The sequence below is a fragment of the Oncorhynchus keta genome, chromosome 9 (assembly GCF_023373465.1).
Source record: "Oncorhynchus keta strain PuntledgeMale-10-30-2019 chromosome 9, Oket_V2, whole genome shotgun sequence".
In the NCBI taxonomy this organism is placed as follows: domain Eukaryota; kingdom Metazoa; phylum Chordata; class Actinopteri; order Salmoniformes; family Salmonidae; genus Oncorhynchus; species Oncorhynchus keta.
Window position 1 is genome coordinate 45,164,027 of NC_068429.1, and position 7,257 is coordinate 45,171,283.

The following is a 7,257-nucleotide window of genomic DNA, read 5'->3' on the forward strand; positions in this document are numbered from 1 at the left end:
AGGATATATGTTGACTTATAGCTTCCTGTGACAACCGGAAGTGCCTTAATTGGTGTCTCAGGGGCTGTTTCGAGGGGTTAAAAAGTCAGATCTTTTCAAAACTTCATATGTGTGACTAGGTAACCCTCATGAACTGTAAATCAGTCATCTCTCCCAACAGATGTCAAAGAAAAGCTCTCACACGCACACACAGCAAGGATGGAGTGAAAAGTGTGGTTCTCAAAGACACAGAGAGCAGGCAATGGCATAAACATAATGTCTAGGCCGTGCCGAGTTCAACGAGATATCCCGCTTGACCGTAGCTCGCTCGGTCTGAGCGCAGCGACCATTAGAAAAGTAGGCCCAAAATGAAGCCTGCCCCACAACGTCATTTGCTTTTGGGTGACAGTGAGAGAACCGTTAGGGTGAGAAGCACAATTCGACCTCAGGTACGTTCCTAAGGTCCTTCCGATCCGTGCAAGCCTAACCTTGACCGTGTGGCATTAACCCTTAATAGTTAAAAGAAGGTGTTTACTTCAAATAGTTTGCATTGATTTCTCTCCCCATAGGAATACATTGCCTGCACCCCTAAATTCAACCTGAAGTCTATATGGGTTATGAATGCCGTATGAACCTGTCTTTGGTAACAGTCCATCAGGCCAGTATGAGGTCTACCTGTGTTGATTCTAGGCTTCCTGGACCAACCGGAAGTGGTTAAAATCACCCTAAAAGTGTTTTTCCATTACCTGCCTGCAGTTTGATAGACATAGTGCATTCAACCCTGTGTAAATCAGTCAATTCTTAACGTAAGGACTTAAAACTCAGGATTCTGTAAGTTTCTATGTCAATCAAGACATGGGTTTACTTATAGCTTCCTGTGCCAACCGGAAGTGCCTTTAATGATGTCACAGTGGCAGTTTCCAAGGGTTAAAAAGGTCAGATCTTTTCAAAACTTCATATGTGTGACTAGGTAACCCTCATGAACTGTAAATCAGTCATTTCTCCCAACAGATGTCAAAGAAAAGCTCTCACACGCACACACAGCAAGGATGGAGTGAAAAAGTGCGGTTCTCAAAGACACAGAGAGCAGGCAATGGCATAAACATAATCTCTAGGCCGTGCCGAGTTCAACGAGATATCCCGCTTGACCGTAGCTCGCTCGGTCTGAGCGCAGCGACCATTAGAAAAGTAGGCCCAAAATGAAGCCTGCCCCACAACGTCATTTGCTTTTGGGTGACAGTGAGAGAACCGTTAGGTGAGAAGCACAATTCGACCTCAGGTACGTTCCTAAGGTCCTTCCGATCCGTGCAAGCCTAACGTTGACCGTGTGGCATTAACCCTTAATAGTTAAAAGAAGGTGTTTACTTCAAATAGTTTGCATTGACTTCTCTCCCCATAGGAATACATTGCCTGCACCCCTAAATTCAACCTGAAGTCTATATGGGTTATGAATGCCGTATGAACCTGTCTTTGATAACAGTCCATCAGGCCAGTATGAGGTCTACCTGTGTTGATTCTAGGCTTCCTGGACCAACCGGAAGTGGTTAAAATCACCCTAAAAGTGTTTTTCCATTACCTGCCTGCAGTTTGATAGACATAGTGCATTCAACCCTGTGTAAATCAGTCAATTCTTAACGTAAGGACTTAAAACACAGGATTCTGTAAAAGCATAGCCCAGTGAGGATATGTGTTGACTTATAGCTTCCTGTGCCAACCGGAAGTGCCTTAATTGGTGTCTCAGGGGCTGTTTCGAGGGGTTAAAAAGTCAGATCTGTCCAAAACTTCATATGTGTGATTAGGCAACCCCCATGAACTGTAAATCAGTCATTTTTCCCATAAAATTTCAAAGGAAAACTAAATCACACAGACACACAACTTGGAAGGAGGGACGTATTGGGGGTTGTAGAGACAGACAGTGCCTCCAATAGTTAGCTTTGTTCGAGCTAAAAAGAACCGTCAGACCTAGAGTTCCGAAACTTTAGAAACCTGTTCTAGACCTCGGGTCGATAGTGCGTGGTGAGTTAGGTGGCTCTAGAAGGTTCTCGGACCGAGAAATAGCCTCGTACATTTGCAATGATTTCAATTCATTTTGACCATTACGAAAATGGCGACATTTAGAAAAGTCTCAGAGACACAAGACTAGGTGCATTGGAACCGGCTCGGCCCATAGAGACGGACCCCAACGCTTTCGGTCCGATAGCTCATTCAAGGACCCCATAGCAAGGCATGGAAAAAAGTGGATTTTCAGCACCAATTAGGGTTTTACTCGGGCACCGAAGGACCTATCGAGCCGAAACTCGGGATTCGGGGTCGCCTCACATAGGCCTTCACATAATGTCTGACCTGGACCCGCAGCTAGAACGTAACTATGTGTTTTACGTTTTTATTATGTTTTAAACTAAAGGCGCTGTGAATTATGGGCCTGCTCTGACATATATGATAGTTGGCTTCTAAATGAGTTGGAAAAAGTGGGTTTGGTGTCAATTGGTATCAGTTTGGTGTCAAAATGACATCTAATTGACTGATGGACACTGACTTGCTAGTTGACTTTTGTACATTAGCAATATGTTTAAACGGAGAGGGACCATCACCAAAAGTGACATTCTGAAATCAACCCTAACGAGCCATGGAGATGAACCAGAATCACTGCCCAGCTATCCCGAGTTCATCGGGCCAGTCAATTTCACATTCCTGCAGGATTTTTATAGCATGACAAATTCGTGATGGTACCTGCCCATTGAACCATATTGCAAATGCACAGTGACTTTGCAAAAGTGAGAAAACATAAACAAATGGACATGATGAAATCAACACAACGAGTGATGGAAATGTACAACTATCACTGCTCAGCCATCCTGTGTTCATCAGACCAGTCAATTTTGCATTTTTGAGCATGTCAAATTTCATATGGTAAATGCACATTGAAACATATTGCAAATGCGCACTTGCAATATGATTCTATAGTGTAAAAACATCACCTAATGGACATGATGAAATCAACACAACGAGTGATGGAAATGTACAACTATCACTGCTCGGCCATCCTGTGTCCATCAGACCAGTCAATTTTGCATTTTTGAGCATGTCAAATTTCATATGGTAAATGCACATTGAAACATATTGCAAATGCGCGCACTTGCAATATGATTCTATAGTGTAAAAACATCACCTAATGGACATGATGAAATCAACACAACGAGTGATGGAAATGTACAACTATCACTGCTCGGCCATCCTGTGTCCATCAGACCAGTCAATTTTGCATTTTTGAGCATGTCAAATTTCATATGGTAAATGCACATTGAAACATATTGCAAATGCGCGCGCACTTGCAATATGATTCTATAGTGTAAAAACATCACCTAATGGACATGATGAAATCAACACAACGAGTGATGGAAATGTACAACTATCACTGCCGGCCATCCTGTGTTCCCATCATACCAGTCATTAATATCAGAATGACCGAAATGCATTTCAACCATATTTTTATTTTTAAATTACACAGTTGAAACACAACAATGCACGCGCATTTGCAATATGATTCTATAGTGAAAAACATCACCTAATGGACATGATGAAATCAACACAACGAGTGATGGAAATGTACAACTATCACTGCTCGGCCATCCTGTGTTCATCAGACCAGTCAATTTCACATTCCTGCAGGATTTTTATAGCATGACAAATTCGTGATGGTACCTGCCCATTGAACCATATTGCAAATGCACAGTGACTTTGCAAAAGTGAGAAAACATCACCTAATGGACATGATGAAATCAACACAACAGGTGATGGAAATGTACAACTATCACTGCTCAGCCATCCTGTGTTCATCAGACCAGTCAATTTTGCATTTTTGAGCATGTCAAATTTCATATGGTAAATGCACATTGAAACATATTGCAAATGCGCGCGCACTTGCAATATGATTCTATAGTGAAAAACATCACCTAATGGACATGATGAAATCAACACAACAGTGATGGAAATGTACAACTATCACTGCTCGCCATCCTGTGTTCATCAGACCAGTCAATTTCACATTCCTGCATTTTTGAGCATGACAAATTTCATGATGGTAAATGCCCATTGAACCATATTGCAAATGCACAGCACTTTGCAAAAGTGAAAAACATAAACAAATGGACATGATGAAATCAACACAACAGGTGATGGAAATGTACAACTATCACTGCTCAGCCATCCTGTGTTCATCAGACCAGTCAATTTTGCATTTTGAGCATGTCAAATTTCATATATTTTAAATTTTGAAACATATTGCAAACAATGCACGTGCACTTGCAATATGATTCTATAGTGAAAAACATCACCTAATGGACATGATGAAATCAACACAACGAGTGATGGAAATGTACAACTATCACTGCTCGGCCATCCTGTGTCCATCAGACCAGTCAATTTTCCTGCAGGATTTTTATAGCATGACAAATAGCATGACAAATTTCATGATGGTACCTGCCCATTGAACCATATTGCAAATGCACAGTGACTTTGCAAAAGTGAGAAAAACATAAACAAATGGACATGATGAAATCAACACAACAGGTGATGGAAATGTACAACTATCACTGCTCAGCCATCCTGTGTCCATCAGACCAGTCAATTTTGCATTTTTGAGCATGTCAAATTTCATATGGTAAATGCACATTGAAACATATTGCAAATGCGCGCGCACTTGCAATATGATTCTATAGTGAAAAACATCACCTAATGGACATGATGAAATCAACACAACGAGTGATGGAAATGTACAACTATCACTGCTCGGCCATCCTGTGTCCATCAGACCAGTCAATTTTGCATTTTTGAGCATGTCAAATTTCATATGGTAATGCACATTGAAACATATTGCAAATGCGCGCGCACTTGCAATATGATTCTATAGTGTAAAAACATCACCTAATGGACATGATGAAATCAACACAGAGTGATGGAAATGTACAACTATCACTGCCCGGCCATCCTGTGTTCCCATAGCGAGCATTAATATCAGAATGACCTGCAAAATGCATTTACAACCATATTTTAATTTTTGGGTTACCAGTTGCACAACAATGCACGTGCATTTGCACATGATTCTATAGTGAAAAAACATCACCTAATGGACATGATGAAATCAAATCAACAGGTGATGGAAATGTACAACTATCACTGCTCGCCATCCTGTGTTCATCAGACCAGTCAATTTCGCATTCCTGCAGGATTTTATAGCATGACAAATTCGTGATGGTACCTGCCCATTGAACCATATTGCAAATGCACAGTGACTTTGCAAAAGTGAGAAAACATAAACAAATGGACATGATGAAATCAACACAACAGGTGATGGAAATGTACAACTATCACTGCTCAGCCATCCTGTGTTCATCAGACCAGTCAATTTTGCATTTTTGAGCATGTCAAATTTCATATGGTAAATGCACATTGAAACATATTGCAAATGCGCGCGCACTTGCAATATGATTCTATAGTGAAAAAACATCACCTAATGGACATGATGAAATCAACACAACGAGTGATGGAAATGTACAACTATCACTGCTCGGCCATCCTGTGTCCATCAGACCAGTCAATTTTGCATTTTTGAGCATGTCAAATTTCATATGGTAAATGCACATTGAAACATATTGCAAATGCGCGCGCACTTGCAATATGATTCTATAGTGTAAAAACATCACCTAATGGACATGATGAAATCAACACAACGAGTGATGGAAATGTACAACTATCACTGCCTCCTGGCCATCAGAATGACTGTGTTCCCAGGTGATGGAATTTTCAATCACCAGTTCCACAACATGCATCCATCAGAATATTTTAAACAGTCCAAAAGCACTGACTGCCCCCATAAACAGATGGCCGATTTACAATAAAGGAGTCATCCTGTATATTTTTATTTTTTTTGGGTTACCAGTTGCACAACAATGCACGTGCATTTGCAATATGATTCTATAGTGAAAAACATCACCTAATGGACATGATGAAATCAACACAACGAGTGATGGAAATGTACAACTATCACTGCTCGGCCATCCTGTGTCCATCAGACCAGTCAATTTTGCATTTTTGCAGGATTCAAATTTCATATGGTAAATGCACATGGTACCTGCCCATTGAACATATTGCAAATGCGCAGTGCAATATGATTCTATAGTGTAAAAACATCACCTAATGGACATGATGAAATCAACACAACGAGTGATGGAAATGTACAACTATCACTGCTCAGCCATCCTGTGTTCATCAGACCAGTCAATTTTGCATTTTTGAGCATTTCAAATTTCATATGGTAAATGCACATTGAAACATATTGCAAATGCGCGCGCACTTGCAATATGATTCTATAGTGTAAAAACATCACCTAATGGACATGATGAAATCAACACAACGAGTGATGGAAATGTACAACTATCACTGCTCGGCCATCCTGTGTCCATCAGACCAGTCAATTTTGCATTTTTGAGTAAGGTCAAATTTCATATGGTAAATGCACATTGAAACATATTGCAAATGCACGTGCACTTGCAATATGATTCTATAGTGAAAAAACATCACAAAATGGACATGATGAAGTCAACACAACGAGTGATGGAAATGAACAACTATCACTGCCCGGCCATCCTGTGTTCCATCAGAGTTCATCAGAATGACCAGTCAATTTTGCATTTTGCAGGATTTTGGGTTACCAGTTCAAATTTCAATGCACGTGCATTTGCAATATGATCTTCCAAAAAATCACCTAACGGACAATGAAATCAAAAAATGATGGATAAAAAATCCTGATAATAAAATTGCAAGCAAGTATATTCATACAGTTCTTAAAAATATTGCAAATGCATTGCAATATGATTATATAGTGAAAAAAACATCACAAAATGGTCCATGATGAAGTCAACTTTTTAAGGGTGATGGAAAGGAACAACTTTTTACAAAATTTTGACAAAATTTTTGATTTTTGACTTTTGACTTCCTATGAAATCATATTGGAATTTGGCCCACAAAAATATTCCTTATGCGCATGTAAAAAAAAATAAAAAATTATGATAATAAAATTGGACAAAAGTATATTCATACAGTTCTTACACATGTGTAATTGACAAAAAAATTGAAAGAATTTCAAAAAACGGTCCAGAAAGCACTTTTTTAAGGGTGTGTGAAGTTTTTTACAAAATTTTGACATTTTTGACTTTTGACTTTTGACTTCCTATGAAATCATATTGGAATTGGACAAAACATATTCCTTATGCGCATGTA

General features: G+C 39.6%; 1 long non-coding RNA gene across 1 annotated transcript; it reads right to left on the reverse strand.

The window, feature by feature from the left end:
* Positions 1–3,540: 3,540 nt before the first annotated feature.
* On the reverse strand, positions 3,541–6,247 carry LOC127931907 (uncharacterized). The gene is made up of 3 exons (XR_008143397.1): positions 6,172–6,247; positions 5,237–5,681; positions 3,541–3,681 (listed from the first exon to the last, which is right to left on the reverse strand). It is a non-coding gene; the product is annotated as an uncharacterized LOC127931907 (long non-coding RNA).
* Positions 6,248–7,257: the final 1,010 nt, after the last annotated feature.